We start from the raw sequence: 18,866 nt of genomic DNA, 5'->3' as shown, positions 1-18,866 counted from the left end.
TCAACTGGTGTGGTGGAACCAGGGGCGACTGGTCATTAGGGGCCTGTTGTCAACAGAAAGAACTGCAACAAAAGTGTTATTTTTATTTCTCGAAGATTACTTCCTATAATCTTCCTAAATTGCATATCATTTGTGTAAGGATTTTATTTCATGTTCATTGGTCCCTGCCTGGCTGTTTCAAACTGGGACTACTATTGGAGTAGTAGGCCATAGGCTAAGCGTGAATGTGGGACTAGCCCCTCTCTCACAATACAATGAACATTGTACGTGTGAAAATATTAATACGCATGCTCAGAATGTTAGTGTGATCAATGTAGATCACACGAATTTGATGCCAAGTGGGGCTGACAGCTGGTAGCCCCACTACAGCATAATTTCGTATTTCAGACATGATTGGCTGTCTGTCTGTCTGGAGCCAACATTAGTCGGTAAGAAGAGCGAGGAGGGTAGATTGTCTTAGCTACCTTGTTAGCTTCACAAATGCCAGATAACTTGAGAAAATGAATAAAGTGGACAACTGATGTCTCCTGTAAATCACAAGTGGTGGTTGTGTTGCGATACATGTTGCCTGACAATAATGTGACAGAGAGGTTTTTGGAGTTTGTGGAAGTCAAAGATAAAACTGGACTCGGCCTCTCTAATAGCATCAAGGGTGTGCTGGAACCACTGAAACTGGGAGAAAAGCTGATCGCTCCGACTTATGATGGTGCGGCTGTAATGAGTGAAAATGTCAGAGGGGTACAGACGCTAATGAAAGAGACATACCCACATGCCCGGTTTGTTCACTGCTATGCTCACCAGCTGAACCTGACCTTGCAGCAATTATGTTCAGCAAGGATGAGCATCCTGAAGGTGTTTTTTTTTTTCTTCCAGATTTAACTGCTTTTGCCACCTTTTTCTCTTTCGCTACAAAACGTGTTGAGGCATTTGCTGAGGCAACCCAGAGACTCATTCCAAAGCCAAACTTCAAATGTAGAACTGTCAATGCAGCTTGGGAAAACCGCGCTGCGCTGCTCCTGTGTATGGAGGACATACGCACACAACCAGGATGGGATGAGGCCACCAGAAGTGAGGCATACGGCCTGTCAAAAAAACTCAGGGACCGAGCCTTTCTACAGCTGCTGGAATAATTTTTCTTCCTAATGCCAGAAGTTGATGTTTTATACAACACTCTGCAAAAACAGAGCATTGATGCATCTGGGATTAGCAGTGCGCTCACCCGTTTCAAGGAGAATGTCCAGAATATGCGGAAGCAAACTGATGAATGGGCTGCCACCGTTCACGATGGAACAGACGAGCCAGGCCGACGAGTAACCTACACAGCACTGGTGATGAAGGAGGTATGCAACACAGACATCTCCCAGGTGGAGCAGAGGTTTTCACAAAGTGACCACCTGATCGCTGCCAAGCTGGTTGACAGCTCGCTCTTCCCACAATTTGTCCTGTCATTCCCTACATCTGAGTTTGACTGTGCAGTGAAACTATGGCCTCTTGGAAACGAGGAAAAGTTGAAGTCTGAGCTGACCACTCTTTAACGCCACACTGAGCTTCACACTGGTAAGACGGCCCTGTCTCTGTTAAGATCCACCCATGAGAACAACCTAGAGGAGGCTTTTGCTGAGGCCGTCACTCTGCTGAGAATTTTCATAACACCTATGACGACATCCAAGTCAGAGGAACTTTTCCACCTTTAAGAGGGTAAAAACCTTCACTCGCAATACCATGGGACAGCCGCTCAATGCATTGGCCATGTTGTCCATCGAAAGCCAGCTGATTCAGCAGCTACATGACTTCATTCCCAAAGTCATCGAAAAGTTTGCCCAGAAGAAGAACCGCCGTGCCACCTTTCTCTTCAAGTGAGCCCTCAGCCTTGGTGAGTGAAAACATATTTTATCATCCTGACTTTGTGGTGCTGATCCGTGCATTGGTCACATTTTTGTGCTGGATTGATTGATATAGAAGGTGACGAGTGTCAGTGTGTCCATGCTTATCTATTAAGGTTGTTGTCATAGAATGGATCTGTATCCCTAAAAAGTTGTCTTTCCGCGTCGTTGTGGCCTTCAGTGGTGTTGAGCTCATTGCAGTTCGCGTATGGCCCCATAGGCACATTGGTTCTGAGCTTGGTTGCGTTCCTAATTTAGGTTTGTAAATGTGACAGTGGTAATTTTATGTGTGTGAGCGAGAAGGCGAGCAATTACACAAGGTCTCTCTCAGTCTTCAGTATGTGTACTACAACACCTGGTAGAAGCAAGCCGCTCCGTCGTTAAGTGTTTTGTGGAGCCACGCTGTTTTTGATGTGTTAAATAAAAACATCAGTAGCAAGAGGGAGTTTGAATGCTTTACTGGTATGTATCTTATATGTTGAAATGGTTTGTGCCCCACCAATGTTTTCCATATAAAAACGCCACTGGGTGGTACTGGCTGTTAACCTAACCTACTGGTGTGGTGGTACCACTGGCATAGCTATGGGGGGTCCAGTGGGTACGGTTGCACCAGGGCCTGCGGTGTGTGGGGGGCTTGTGCTCGGCCTCTATAATTTTTTCTGTGGTTATTTTTACTTTATATTCTGTTTTCATATGTGGTGATCACAGTCAGTATGCACTTTCCCAGTATGCACCTGGTCTCATTAGTCTCATCAGGTACACCCTGTGGATAACCCCATGGGTCCTTAAGCCCCTGGTTGGGAATCACTGCTCTTGGACGTGCCACCACGAGAGGCCAGTTGTAAGCCTGAGAACATCATGCTACACAGTACGCAGGAAAAAACCAGGGGCCTGGGTTAGCAACGCAGCCGTCGCCATGCCCATGCCAACTGATGCAGCCCCTGGCCCTGATGGTTTTCCCCTGTACATACGAAAGCAACGCTTGGTACTGCCAGCACAGATTTATCGTATATGAATAAAGGTGAAAATACCTTATCAGAAAGGGCAGTTGAAGTGGATCTGACGTTTTAGGACCTTTACTCTTTATTAGGTCTTTTGTAGAGTCCACCCTGACTACCTCCATGACACGTTTGGTTTTGGCCTGCCTTTGGCAGCTGTCAGGTTAAACTGGAACACAGTGCTCCGTTTGCTGGCCGGGTCGTTGGCCACCGCCTGTCCTCCATCAAGGTCCCAAGGGACTCCAAAACAAGGGAGCGGCCAGATCACGGTGAACCCCTTCCACGCCAGTCGTCCACTATTCCCCAAAATGATTACCCATCAGGTGGTGGGCAGGCGAACGTTGCAGGCTAATAAACGGCATGATCGTCACTTGACACCCCTCTATTTCCTATCCTTGGTGGCACTTTATCTGGATTGTTCTAATAGTCCATCTGTAGAAACAAAAATACCCAAATCATGTGCAGTAAACAAATTCCATGAACAAGAACCATATTTTATCGCTACACATTGTTTCCATAATAGCTGTTCATATTTTGTTTTTATTTAGTTTTTTTTACTTGGAGTGAAAACGCTCGGTGACATCATGGTTAATGGGCTGGTGATGCATATTTATGCCGGTGACAGACGCGTTTGCTGTCTCATCTGCAATCGAGGTACATCGCATTGCAAACGAAACTTCTTTTGGTTGGAATCTTGGTTTGGTTTGTATGGTAATTGGTCTGTTTTTCTGTGACTTCGTAGTCAGTACAGTGTTCATGTTATTGCATCGTCATTGCAGTGTCCAATATCGTTTCCCACTCACCCGTGATTTGAAATGTAACGCCAATTCTAAAATGCCCTTCTAGCCAGTTAAAACGAGTAGTCCGTTATGCTGTGGTATAGTCAACTGTAAATTAACTTGTTTCAGTGGTAGCACTGGGAGTTGAGGAGCACCAAGTGCAGGTTAGGAGCACCAGGGGAATACATTAAAATAATGTATTAAAATACAGTCTGCTTGGGGCCTTATGAATCCTAATTAGTTTTGAAGCGCATCTCCTTTGTTATTGTTATCAGCAATCCAAATGTACCTTGTGTAAAACCCTCTTACAAGTCTCAGTCATCAGATGTGAAGAGAGGCTTGTGAAGTCATGACACTTGAGTGTTCAGTTCATTCTTGGCGAATAGAATGTCCTTGGTGCTCCTGGGAGTTACTTGATGTAAACTAATGACCCAATGAAAGATTTTCTTCTGATTCAATGTCAAGAGGTCAAAGTCAGTAAAAATACAAAATTTTCTTTAAGTTCTAGTTTTTTTTGTGGTTTGTTTGCATTTGCAACTAAATGTGGTCGCAATATGGGGCCCATTTTATAACAATGTATAACATAATGTCACTGTAAGTAAAAAACACTGCATTGAGGCATGAATGCATAACTCTTAGCAGAGTAACTATTTTATCTCAGCCAGTTTCAATTTCAAAAGTTTTAATGTTGTAAAGTGTGCACATTTTAAAACTGATGGTGGTAACAAACTGTAGCCTGGCCTACCTGTTTATTTTGCCTAGTTTGCAAACTATTTAAGATGTTACACTCATACATAAGCTTCAGGAACCTCCTGAGTTTGATCTGTTTGATCTGCATCCACTCAATAGCAGAAAATTACTTAAGTAAAAGGTGAAGTCCATGATGTAGTAGTGTTGAGTAGAAAAGTGTTGAGCAGAATGTTTATGTTGACTTTGTTTACAAACATTATAGCAAAACAAACTGATGTGTGGGGTTCGGCATGGCAATAACATTTAAACTAAGCTCATTAGGCATTTGTTATTTGCATTCCCCAATAATCAGTGGATGAATATCATTAATCCATAGAAGGAAATACATCTAAGATGCAACTAGGGGTGTCGCGATATACCAGTATTGACAATAACCGTGATATTTAAAAAATGAAATGTTGGTATCACGTTAATAATACACACATGATAATATCTTGTTCACTAGGCAAAACTAAAGTTGTATTTTTCCAAAAGCCCCTCTCGGTTTTTCGATACCTTATTCATGTCACATGTAGACAAATGATGCGTGTGCTTAAACAAGGAGACTGGACATATGCCCTGGCGTTGAAATCGTCTCATTAGCCCCACTAGAACCCCCCCTTGAGAGATCCACAAAGACGCGCCGTTCCAGTGGCCTATTCACATGGAAAAAAGGATGTTGTATTTTTCCAAAAACTCCTTTCGATTTTTCCATAGCTTATTCATGGACAAGCGATGAATGTGACCAAGTCTGGACCTATACACTAGCATTTGAATTAATGCCTTTTTGTAGCCTATTTACTGTGCGAAACTATTTTTCCAAAAACTCTTCTCCATGTTAGGCCTTGTGGATCTGTTGTTTATCAGTTCATCTGGTGGCCTTTTCACTATCCATTAAGTGTAATTGTTCTTTTTGTATGCTTTAATTTGTTTATTTGTGGAGTTATGGTAATAGACTCTCTCCACCTCCATACACCTGTATTTTGAGTGTAATTCATTTGCCAAAAAAGAGAAATAAAAACACATTAAAGGAAGTTGAAGATTAATTTGACTGAGCATTTTTTTCTCTTCAGATTTTCTATAGATACTGTGATAATATCGTTACCAATAATTATTTTGGCCACGATAATCCTGTAGTGAAATTCTGATATCGTGACAGCCCTAGTTGCAACTCCATATTGCCCCTTTAATTATTAAAAGTATAAATCATTTACATTTCTTTATTCAGCATTTCTATTTTCAGATTGCCAGAGGCATTCTTCAACCAAAATAATTAACAATGATCTGAGGCAGTCAGAATGTCCTGGGATGTGAGTCTATTAGATGAGAAGCAGTCAGGATAACCAGGGAGGTTAAGGACCTATGGCCAGAAGCTGAAGAAAACAGATCAGGCTGATGTCTTGAGATGTAAGAGATGTTTCTCAAGATAAACACACGCAGGATATCAGAGAGCAAAAAAGACACATAATGGAAATAGCAAACAACATTTCCCTTATTGGAAAGAAATGGACCAAAGTCCATAATTTACAAGATTTGTGCTTAATAACTAATATCAGCTGAATAAAGCAATTAGCTGTGGTGTATTGACAATATACCACAAACCCGCAATATACCATATATAGCAATACTGTATATCAACCTTATAAACCAGTTACCATTGGTTTACATTATATATTTCCATTAATATTCAGCCAATGAGCAGTCAGAATTTGAACCACTCTCTTTAAATCATTTTGAAACAGTTTCTTATAGACCACCAGGGTAAAATGTAACAGCCCGGGAACTGTCAAATTGTGACCACTGAGAAAAACAAACACCTTGAGCTCAAGTTACATCTTCACCTTGACTCAACGGAGAACAAAGCCAACAAATCGCACACAAACATATGCACACACATGCATGTATGCACACACACACTGAGCAAACAAGCTTTCAGGAGCACTGAGTTGGCAAGCTGTCATACCCTAGCAGCTGTGTGTGGTGAAATGTCACCCAGAGCAGCTCTGCTTGGATTGGAAGGTGTCTGCCCACTTGCTGGCCGTATCTTGACAGGACGGGTTTTAATGTGACGTTGCTGTCGCCCCGTCTGCCCCAGAGCCACAGCACAGAAGGTGAGTATGCCGTAACACTGCTCTGCTGCCCATCAGCTCAGCCAGCCCCAATCTGCCCGTGAACCTTTTGGTTTTGAAGGGTCTTCTAACCCTCCTGCTGCCCTGCAAGTGAATCGCGCGTAGGATCGCACCATTTAACGTTCAGTAGTGCTGTTTCAGGACTAATGTCTAGAAGACAATGGAGAGGTGCGTTCTCTGGCAGGTGTAAGGAGTCTGCAGTGTTCTGGAGCGACCTGCAGGTGGTTGGCTGTGTGGTTGACTGTAAAATGCCCCTGAGGTGCCGTTGTGACTGCATTCCAGATTGAACCTGCCTGGGGGCAACGAACGTCATACCTGTCTAGTGTTACCCCGCTAGGGCTGGTTGGTACTGTGTGTTGGCCATTTGACCTGTTTTTGGTTCCCTTCTGCTGCCAGATAATGGCAGCGAAAAGAAGGTAATGTACCGACAGTCTAAGATTCCCAGTCGTGGTGTGTTCTCTTCCGGACGCTTGTTCCTGACAAACCAGTCATCTCACACGTCATCATTTTACTATCGGCAGTGCGATTGTCTCACCGTTACGTTACCATTCTATTACCGTTACATTCCCCAAACCCTTGGGACTAGGCCAGTAGTCCTGTGCTATATATCCAAGCCAAAAAGTGTGTGTGTGTGTGTGTGTGTGTGTGTGTGTGTGTGTGTGTAAGTTAGGTCTTACTGAACAAATGGGGACCAAATGTTCCAATGAGTATAGTAAAACCAGAAAAAATTGACCTAATTGGGACCTTTTGCCGGTCCCCGTGAGGCAAAAGTCAATTTCTGGCTCAGGGTTTAGGTTTAGGGTCAAACTTACAATTGATTTTATAGTTAGAATTGGGGTTTCTTTAAGGTCCAGGTAATGTTGGTTAAGTTTAGGGTTACGGTTAGGTATTACATCTAGGTAAAGTTTAGGCATAAATGTTACTTTATTGAGGTTAAAGTTAGGGTTAGGTTTAGGGTTAAGTTTAGGAGCATGCAATTTCTATTTTCTGGTCCCCATGAGGGTAGCTGTGTGTGTGTGTGTGTGTGTGTGTGTGTGTGTGTGTGTGTGTGTGTGTGTGTGTGTGTGTGTGTGTGTGTGTGTGTGTGTGTGTGTGTGTGTGTGTGTGTGTGTGTGTGTGTGTGTGTGTGTGTGTGTGTGTGTGTGTGTGTGTGTGTGTGTGTGTGTGTGCGTCATATCATGTCGTTAAGGGGCCACAATGACAATATGGACATTGATGACATGCTGAATGGCGGACATCATTATTGTGGGTTTATGAGGAAACATCACATTCTAAATCTTTATCATATATCTGTCTTTTTGGTAATAGTAAAAAGTTTAGCAATAGCAGTCTGGAAAAGTGTGCTTAATGACAATGTTCTGATATCTTTATACATAAAATGTTTATTTACTTTACATTTTAAAAGTGCCATTGTTTCCAAACGCACAGATTCCAACATTGTATGCCCTCTAAACTATGTAACCTGCAATACAGCAATACAGTCTAACCATACTGTGATTTTAAGTTACAAAAATTTGCCTGAATCTTTGAAAATGACTGCACTTTTGACCTGTTGCCAACAAGATGAACAAAAGCCACTCGAAACCATTACACTATAATGGTGACGAACAGTGCTGATGTAAGCTAGCCCGACAACAAAGCTGTCATTTCAACACTGTGGAGTTACTACCCAACACCTGGCTATCAGCAACAACTCACCTGGAATTAAAACAGTTCATCCAGCCTCAATAATGTATTGTAAAAAATATGGATGATATGGTAAACTTGTTAAACAAATAATGTTTCTACTGATTCCTTCAAAAGAAGGGAAGAAAAATCTTGATAGAATTTTTGGTTTTGTAATTAAAACATGTAATTAAAATAAATGATATAGTAAGGCTTGTGTGTATGTTGATTAGCATAACCCATAGCGCTGAGTACAAGAGAGTGCAAATAAACTAGCATGAATTCTGTGAAGCCCTAAGGCATGCCACAAACTGATGACCTCAGGACTACCCAAAACTATTCAACTTAATACAGGGAACCGAGTGAGCTGAGCAATATTCCAGCTAGCTTGAGCTGGGTAATGTTATCCTGTTGATCTCTCCCGTGGCAGATTATTAAGATTAGATTCAGATTAGATTCAACTTTGTCATTGAACAGTACATGTACAGTACAATGAAATGCAGTTTGTCTAACCAGAAGTGCAGAAAAAGATGAACCTACCAAAGAATTCCTGGATCTGGAATGCACTTACATTGGACCAGCTAGCTAGCTGGCTTATGTTAGCCCCTAGCACATATCCTCTGCCCTTTGTTTTGCCGACAACAGTGCTTACTGGACTCTCAAGGGAAAACTGAATAAGGAGCTGTTTTCACCGAACACTGTAAAGCTCTGACAGGCTACCCCATCATGCCTATGTTGGGCTTTAGCATTGGCTGCGGCAAACTACTCACTGTCAAAATACCATGCCGAGTCCCTGTCCTATTGTGAGTGCATTGCTGAATTCTGTACAGTGAGCCGCTCTTAGAAAATTATGGGTGCGTGTTGCCTGTTTTCCCAAATAACTAATATCAGCCCATTGTTAAACATGTGTAATGGCTTTAAATCTTTCAGAAAATTGCAATACTTTCTCTTGAAAAAATTTGGAGAAATGCATTGAAACAGATTTCTTTCTCTTGCTTTTTCCAATATCAGAAAATACTTTTAATGAGCTAAAGCAAGACCCACAACTTTATTTAATGTAAAGTTTCTATGCAGTTTATGACGTTGCCATACAGATCTTTCACACAAAATGTCAATGTGGCTTACCCTAATCCATAAAGGTGTTGGGGACTACTTTACATCAACCACACAGTTTACACTTCATGCCTGCAGCCTTTTAATGGTAGTAGCAATCAAGCACTCTTGTCTGAAGTTTCCAACAGAAGGCAGAGCATCATCCTACATCAAAGAGGCAGATTGTGGGTTCTCTAGATTCCATCTGAGCACTGTGGCCAAGAACTCAGTGAAGTGCAACAGAACTGTGCTCGTTGTCCCTCTCTGTTCCAGGCAGCCCTTGTTTGTTTGACTCATTTGCTCTCTGACAAGAATGAAGGGCCGGCCCCCTCGTTAGCCTAACGAAGGCCACAACAACTGTTGGATTTGGGAAGCACGCTCAGCTGGCTTGGAGGCAGCAGTGGAGGGAGGGATCAGAGGGGCGAGGAAACAAAACTCCAGCCCTCATGTCTTTGTGATGTTCCCAGAACATTGTCACTATCTGTGCAGGCCCTTATTCATGGACCTAGATTGCTTTAGAAACAGGGGGTTCTGTGAGATGTGACTCATGGTTTTATTGCTTATTGGACAATTTAATGGGGTCATGACTACTGGAAGACACACGTGAGTTATTCCACTGGAAATTAGTGCCTGTGAGTGTTATTCTGGTTTTACAAGGATAGTCCCCACAAAGATAGTAAAACCTGGCCATTTGGTCACAACACGATTCATTTAGCTGGTCCCCACTGGAAGAAATGCTATTTCCGGCTTAGGGGTTTGGTTTAGGGGATGGAGTCAGGATTAGGGGATAGAGAATCTTTTTTTTCTGTTCCCCACAAGGAGAGAGATGTTGGTATGCAAATGTGTATGATTTTGAGTATACCTCTTTCAAAGTATTTGCAATAAATGGGAACTGGGTGTGGGATTTTTCTTTTTTTGCTCTGCAAAAGAACCAAGCCACCAGATTAAGGCTGTCTCTTGATTCTGCAATGCTGATTGCTGCCAGCTTTATCACCAGGCTTACCTGGCCCAGTCTCCTTCACACACACCCCTTCATCAGGTAACAGCTTACCATGGGCCACACACACACACACACACACACACACACACTCACCAGCACCACCTCACTACAGCAGCTCCAGAGCAAAGAGCCTGTAAGCCCTGTCCACACTTCTACCACCCAGCAAACGAAAAGCACCAGTGCCTCGGTTACACATTTCTCTAATATATTAAACATAATGTTCCACTTTAAAATAAATAAAGCCCCATCGCAAAGAGTTTAAATAAAATTACTGTAAAAGTTCTGAATAAAGGGTTGCATGGAACAGGGTTGATTATTTCTTAAATGAAATAATCCAAGAAGAATGGATTTGTTTTGTGTTTAACAGGGAAGGGCGCCTGAATGCAGGCCTTACCCAAAACATGTAATTGCTCAAATATTTCTAGCTTGTCTGTCTGTTGATGACTGGGATGATGCGGTACACTTGATCCCCTCATTGCCTGTTTTCTCACCATGATTTGACAACTAGAGGTTCAGTGTAGTTTCCCCACATTCAAATTATAGTTCATTTAACATAACTGAGTGGGCCTTACCAGACAGTTAGTTAATCAGTAATTATAGTAAATCTGAATGAACTTTGTCAAAGCACATGCTAGGACTTGTAGAAATATTTGGGAGTGAGTGTGTTGAAATGTTTAGTGACTCAAAGTGTCAGCTATTTAAATGTTGGCACTTCAGCTAGACTTAATTCATAAAACAAATCTGACTTATGGACTATGTCTAAATGGGACGATATTTAATACAACAGACTTTAAAAATGTTATATTGGTGTGGAAATTCTACTTAAAATATCAAACGGATGCCCTGAGGCATGGGCAGCAGCAGAGTGTGGCTCCCCAGGAAGGGCGTGCGTTGGCTGGTGTCTGGCTGTCAGCAGGGCCCCCTTCTCTGGGTAATGGGAAGCAGCCTTTTGCTAAATGTGGTGGAGAGAAGCAAATTGCCTGGGTGCAGCTGTCGACAGGCAGGCTGGATGGTAGGGGACCAGGAGGCCAGGGAGAGCCACCTCCGTCACTTGTCTCCTCTCACAGGGGGCCCCCGCTGTGTGCTTACTTTCCTGTGCAGAATCCTCCTGCTCCACAACTGTGGCGCTCGGCTGTGCTCCACCTCTCCCCAACCCTCTCCCTCTGTCTCTGTCACGTCCTCTCCACTCTCTCCCTTCAATTCTCCATCTCCATTCGCCGCTCTTTTTCTCTCCCTTCACCCCCATCCTGCCGCCTCCTCCCACTCCTCCTCCTCCTCCTCCCTCTATCTTAATCCCCCTCTCATTTCTCCTCTGCCAGTTGCCCGCCGCCACCTCCTTGTCCGCTCTCCCTCCTCCGCTTCCACGCTGCTCCTCCTTCCCCTTTGCCAGGATAATGACCCTGCTGACAACACAGAGCTGTGGCGGAAACTGTTTCTGACTGGTGTGGTACTCCCCGTCTCAGACATCAATCACATCACTGGCTCACTGGGTCTCCCCGGGCAACTGGGACAGATGGGGGGGTGGAGTGTGGACAGGCAGGACTGCTCAGCTGTCCATAGAGTATGACTGGGACTGTATGTTCAGACTGCTGTCTTATTCACATCATCAGGACACACACCCACGCCACACTTCGATGCTCAGGGACAATGTGTTATTATCAATCACAGATCAAGTCTATCATAACAGTGTAGTGTCTAATACGTAGCAATGTCAGGTAGGACCTGCGTTTTATTACTAGAAGGTATCAGTGAAGGATAATGGACTGTTCTCTGGTCATTGAGATTTAATTGTCACTAATTTCAACTAAATGATGTGTGTTTGTTTGTTTGTCATGCAGTAACCCAGTTAACTAATCCATGGTCTGCTTGTTTACTCAGAAGGGGCCACATTTCACACAGGGCAGGGGGACTTCCCACAGTGCCTCTATGGTAATCAGCAGGTGTCACTCGCTGGGGAGAAGAAGTGAGGGCTTTCTTACGAGCGTGAGAAAGAGGGGCAGCCTCTGCGCCCCCTCCCTCCTGTGCCCCCCCCCCTTTTCCTGTAGCAGCAGCAGAAAGGGGTGGTGGTGGGGGGGTGATGGAGTGAAAAGAGCTAGCTGCAGTGGAGGCTGGGGTGGCCCTTCCTTGCGACCTGTTGGTCCTGCTGCCAAAGCCCTGGCAGGGCCGTCCCATCCAGCTGCATGGGAGAAAGACGGGGCCAACAAAAGACGAGCGAGACAGCAGGAAGAAAAAAAAGAGGGGGAAGAAAAGAAAGAACGAAGGAGCCCAAACGCGGTTTAGCCTGGCATGTGAGCCAGCCGGCTGCCTTATATGGTCACGGGGAGAGGGCCAGCTTGGCGCCCCAGAGGCTCAGGGCTGGGCTGAGGATGGGACAGGGGGGCTGTGTTGGGGTGGTGGCACAGAGCGGTGACCCCTCCATCAGAGAGCCCCCTCTCCTCTGGGGCCAATGGCAGCACCACAGCACAGAGGCTCATTGAGATGCGGGGTACAGGGCAGAAGGCCCCAGCTGCAGGCTACAGGCAGGACCCAGCAGAAAAGGCCTGGAGGGATGGAGGTTTGGGGGGAGGGGGGGGGCGGGCAGCCGAGGAAAAACCAACAAAAGACACAACCCCCACCCCCCCACCCCTTACTTTGGAGTTTTAATTCCCTAATCCTCAACCTCCGCCCACCCTCCCTCTTTCCCTCCCCACTCTCCACACATACACTAACACACTTACCACTGGCTCCGTCTCTCATCCCCAAACTATGAATGGGCGGCCTGGCAGGGACAGAGCACAACAACATCCCCCTCAGGAACTCTAACTACTGGCGGTGGGCACGGCACTGAGAAGGGCTCGATTTATCTCACCTTTTCTCTTCTGTCCTTTCGTAACAGGCATTTCCTACTCTCATTTCTCTCTCTCGCTCGGCTCCTCTTGTATGAACCCCCCACCTCCCGTGTATGGCTTTCTCTCTGTCTGTGTTTGTAGTCTTTGCTCCTGCGATGCCAGACAGATCACAGGGGTTGGCCTCTCCTTTGCAGTGTGATGGATGTTGCATGATGTATTTATTAAATAGCTAACTGCGGCAGCTGGGAACCCACATTCCTCCTTTTGTCATGAGGAGAGCGAGCGGACACAGCGCTCCTCAGACACGCTGCTAACCTCTGACACTCATGTCTGCATGCTCTTCCTTCTGAATGTTTCCCGTCTGAATCTTCGCTGCAGTGACAGTCTGACTGCCTTGAACTCTTAAGCCGAGCTGATTTACTGGGGCCTCTGTGTCAAATAGTGGGGATAATGCAAATCCAAGTGGCTCGACCAGTCTTTCTCTTACAGCTAACTCACCTTAAAAGTCATAGCTAGGTCATCTGGTCTCTTGCTAAAATACATTTCTTTAATTTAAGACAGTTGTTTTAGTCGGCCTGCATATGGTTCAATTTGTTTAATTCAGATGCTGTTATTGCCAGTGGTAGGCTTTTGATGATTAAGTTGGTTTTCATGTGTGTGAAAGCTAAATGAGACTATGCTGTAGTTTGTCTGTTCAGTTCTTAAAATAAATGACACAACACCAGAGGTGGAAATTATAAATAAAAAAGACTCTTGTTACTATAATTCAGTACCTTTACTGAGTATGAAGTTTACTTAAGTGTGCTTTGTATGTAATATATTTCAAAATACAATCTGTTGCAGAGAATGTTTTTGTAGATTATCCATAATAATAAACACTAATACAGTTTTAGGCAATATTTTGTCCAAATGTACAGTGCGTGTGTGCATGCGTGCTAGCCCGTTCTGCATATGGGCCATGTAGCAGTATGCTAATAAAGATGAATTCTCTTGTGTTTGGCAGAGGCTCAATGTTCATTATTTTCCACTTTTCCCAGTGTGCATCCTAGACCTACACAGCTGTTTGTCATGTAAAGACACTCAATCAGTCTCTGACAGCTCCTTGCATGGGCCAATCCTACACATGCACGCACACACACACACACACATGCACAAACGCGCACACTCGCATGCTTTACTATTGCGCTCTGACACACGTACTGAACATGTGTAGTGGTCTGTCTCACTACCTTTTCTGATGACCACTCCCTCCTTTTCAGTGCCAGTCTATCCTGTCTGGTTGGGACATTCTCCCACATCCTCCTCTCTGTCATTCACATTTCTATGTCCTCACCTCTCCAAGCTTCCATCTCTCTATATAGACAGCCCTGCCGACCCAAAATGGATCCTGCTTGTTTGTAGTTGTATTTTTTTTTTTTGGTCCTCTGTGTGTTTCAGGGAGGTGTCTGTTGCCAGTGTTGCCCATCCCAAAGACTGTTCTGCTTTTCTTTTTTTTTTTTTATCTTATCTGTTATTTTATCAGGTTGTTTCCTGTTTTCTACAATCAAAATGGTTTAGTGAGATGACAACGGCCTGTTTACAAAAATACTTTGATGATGAATGTTGATAGAAGGGGACTTCTGTGTCCCAAGTCCCTTCTGCTTTTCATCTGAGGGTTGTCTTCACTATTACTCTTTATTCTGAAACATGTTTGGTCCAATCTGTCAAAATATATTGGGCACACAAATACTTAGTGAGTCATATCATTTGTCTATGAATGAGTCTTTTGGCATCCAGCGCTGTTGTCTGCACATCCTCTGCTTCCTATCCCATAAGCCCTCAGTTCCTGTGTGGAGCAGTGTAGTAGGGTGTAATCATCATATCACCAGCACAGTGGAAAAGTACTGACAGTAGTGGGCTTGGTTTTTAGTTTCGTTTTCAAGTCTAGTCAATGACTGTGGAAGGTCTGTGTAAAAAGTAGAACTGATGAGAATAGAAAAGGGAAGTGTTTGTAAATAGGAAACAGAAGTGTCACAGTGGAAGAGCCTGATGGCAGGGCAGGGCGACGGGCGGACAGACAGATGGATGTGGACATTTCTACGGTCACATGGCTCTGTTCAGGGTGAGGAAGACATTTGCTTGGTCATGAATCAGGATGTCTTTTCTCTGCCAGTCTGCCCACAGACAGCATTATCACTAACCTAACTGATGGATTTAAAAGTATTACCCTGCGAATAATGTTGTGGGAACAACCTCAGAACGTCCGGAGGTTGTGTCGCGGTCCCCCCGGACATCTTTAGGACATCCTCTGTTCACTGCCAAAAAAATCTGCAAAGACTTGATGTCAGTAAAATCCTGAACACTTTGATTCATGTGCATTCACAGCTGTTGTAGTCACCACTCAGATACATTTTAATAAAAAAAAGAATTTGGGTCAGAAGAATACAAGCACACAATCCATATTATAATGCTACTTCCACCAAGGTCTGTCCTTGCAGTGGTCGGTACCCTGCTGTGTTTCCGGGATGGGCTGAGGAGTTAGGAGGGTGTAGAGGGGCACAGATGCACCCTATAGCTGTTATGCCCCCCCCCCCCCCCCCCCCCCCCCCCCCGTGATGAGCTTGCTGACGCCACTGAACTCCTGCGTTTCCAAGAAGTTCGTCTCTGAGGCGAAAGTCTCCGGCGGTAATACAGCGCAGGCTGGCTTGGTTGGCGCGTTGTGACACTGACAGCGGTGTGTTCGCTACACACCTCGGACTGGGCCATGTGACAGAGACTACCTCTGCATGGAGGAATGTCTTGGCAGTGCGTGCCGCACGTGCCGACATCACCGCAACGCACGGCGGACGCCTGCTTGTGCCAGCCTGGGCGGGCATTGTGTCGTCAGAGTGGCTGTTAGGCTGAAACCAGGCCCTCTGTGTTTCGAGAGGCCAAGACCTTTTGCTGTGGTCAGGTTCACTGAAACGCACACGCGTGGTGTTGTGCGTCCCGTCACGCCCACAAACATCTGTCTCTGCTTGTCAGTGTTGGGAGTCTGGGACCAGGTTCCTGATCCTGGGATCACTCGGCCTGAGAGGGATACTGTGGGGAGCACCGAACGCGCACCTGGCCGTCTTCGTAATTCTTTTTGTATTCTTCCCTGAAGAGGTGAGCGTGGCCCTGCCTGTGTGTAGGCTGACCCTCCCTCGGATGTCACTGCTGGGATGGGGCCCTGCCTGTGTGTAGGCTGACCCTCCCTCGGATGTCACTGCTGGGATGGGGCCCTGCCTGTGTGTAGGCTGACCCTCCCTCGGATGTCACTGCTGGGATGTGGCCCTGCCTGTGTGTAGGTTGACCCTCCCTCGGATGTCACTGCTGGGATGTGGCCCTGCCTGTGTGTAGGCTGACCCTCCCTCGGATGTCACTGCTGGGATGTGGCCCTGCCTGTGTGTAGGCTGACCCTCCCTCGGATGTCACTGTGCTGGGATGACGTGTGGCTGGAGGTAAGGGCTTATTATGCTGCCTCTGCATTGTGCACATACTGTCCCCAAGCGGGCCTGCCAGGGGCTCTGGGCTGGCCACAGGGTGGGCTGGGGGATGTGGGTCAGCCAAGACCTGAACGCTGACTGACACACCATCTGGGGCCTTGATTTATTGTAAATAGTGGATGAAGCTGGGCTGAGACCAACAGCGTATTATTCTGTACATAAAGTACATAAGATATGGGATTGGTCTTGAAATGGCTGTTGAATATGTGATTGTAGGTGTTGGCTTTCCAATGAAATTGCTCCTTATACAGTACTGTGGAAATGTATTAAACCATCTGAGAAAATATTTTAAAGCTAATTATCTGGGCAGTGTTTATTTGCTTGATGGAATTAAAAAATATCATGAAGAAAATGGAAAAAACTGGGCAAGTTGAAGACAGAAAACATAGTGGAAAACCCAATTAGCTGTCTACATCTGATGAACAGTACGCAAAAGGTTACTTCCTTGAAGGATGGAAGAAAATGCTTTTAATGGAGTCATCTGGCACAAAAGTACACGCTTCCAGCATTATGTCTTACAAGAAATTGTCATCTTTGGCTGACTGGCAAAAAATGTATCTTTCAGCACAATAATGACCCCAAAAACGAAGACCTACATAGAGCGGAAATGCATACTGTAGATGGAACATTCACAGTATTAGATTGGCCACATCAAAACCCTGACGTCAACATAATTGAAGCTGTGTGGGATCAGTTAGGGAGAAGATCTGAAAGAAGCCAAAAGTCAAGTTATAGGAAGTCATGCAAGAAACTTGGGAAGAATTTATCGTAGGACGACTTGAACAAGTCATTTGCTTCAGTATGGCATTCTATTGGCGGACACAAGAAATACAGACTTTTTTTATTCCATCAATGTTTTTTTGTTTGTTTAAAAAATGTCCTCAGGTCGCCTCAGATTTTTGCACAGTACCTGTCATTGATCTGCAGTGTTTTTAATTTAATTTGAATGTATCATAGAGAAACCCAAATGCGCAAATAGGAAAACGTCTGGTTTTCATTCGGACGTTATTTGACACCTGAGGTGACATTTTGCAGTCGCATGATTTGATTAATTGCTTATTAATTGTTCTGTTTGTTGTGTAATATTTTTTTATAGTGGTTTCTATAAACAAACAAATAACTACAGTTCAGATAAATAAGATTTAAGCAATTTTCTTATTTGGCCTCAGACTTTTGCCCAGTACTGTACAGTAGCAGTGTCTTTGCTTCATTTCACTGATGACCAACAATGTGTCGCTGTATCAGGAAATTCTTTCAGTCGGGTGAAGCCACCTTTTGATCTGTAGAAGAATGAATGATGTGGATTTGGTGTGGGTGCGTGCATGCACGCACGCACGCGTGTATATTAGGGCCGTAAATGTTGATTCATGAGCAATGTAGTGTAAACTAGACAAATGACTCATCACTGTAATTGCAGCATATTGAACAGGCATGGGAACTTACTCTATATCACACTGTGGTTTTCAATGAGGATGGCGCTTGCTTGGCTCGTAGGCAAACCGTAACCATTGCAGTCAGAAGGCTGACTAAGTCTACCCTCATTTCTAAACGAGCTGTGTTTGGTGTAAAAACACTTACCCAGCAGAATGGAGATGAAAAATCTCCCTTTGCTATGATGAAAAATGACAACAGCCGTAATAACATATTGGACATCTGGTGCAGATTGAAATCTAAAGTATGCGGTGTTCCGAGGCAGATGTTTTCTCCAGCGATATGATATGGAACCCTTTACGACATAAATCAGGTGTTTTACACTGTGAATGTGTGTTCCAGGTTGCACTCAGTGTTGTTTCCAATTTGTGATTATCTAAGTAACTTTGTACAAGTTGGCTTTGGGAGCAGTTTGCTCAGGCTGGAGCCTGTGGCCTGAGTGTGCCATGCAAGAGAGACAAGAAACAGTCGACTGCATTGACGGATCTCTGCTTCCGCCAGACTTCTGTGTCAGAGGAAATGGGGCAATTAAGGACAGCTTGCTCAGGCACTGCATGGGGCTAATACGCCGAGCCCGTAATTAAAAATAAATTAAACTTTTCCTGTATAAATATTCAAGCCCCTCTCTACGATGTGTGCCACTGTCTTTTTATGGTGCGTAAGCTGTTTTTTTTTTTTTGATTTCTGGAACATCTGGCACAACGTTTCCTGAACCGCCCATGGAATAAATTGTGTTTTGTTGCATCGGAGAGCTTCATCTGGAAGGGGATGCCTACACACAGACTCCTCTGAAAATGATGTATGGGACAGAAGGGGCAGAGGCATG

General features: G+C 44.6%; 1 protein-coding gene across 1 annotated transcript in view; it reads left to right on the top strand.

Moving 5' to 3' along the window:
• The window catches only part of akt1 (v-akt murine thymoma viral oncogene homolog 1), a 39,755-nt gene that overhangs the window by 6,340 nt on the left and 14,549 nt on the right, over positions 1-18,866 (top strand). The window lies entirely within an intron of this gene.

The sequence above is a fragment of the Esox lucius genome, chromosome 15 (assembly GCF_011004845.1).
Source record: "Esox lucius isolate fEsoLuc1 chromosome 15, fEsoLuc1.pri, whole genome shotgun sequence".
Lineage (NCBI taxonomy): Eukaryota > Metazoa > Chordata > Actinopteri > Esociformes > Esocidae > Esox > Esox lucius.
Note: the sequence above shows the minus strand (reverse complement) of the source record. Positions and strands in the feature narration are given on the sequence as shown.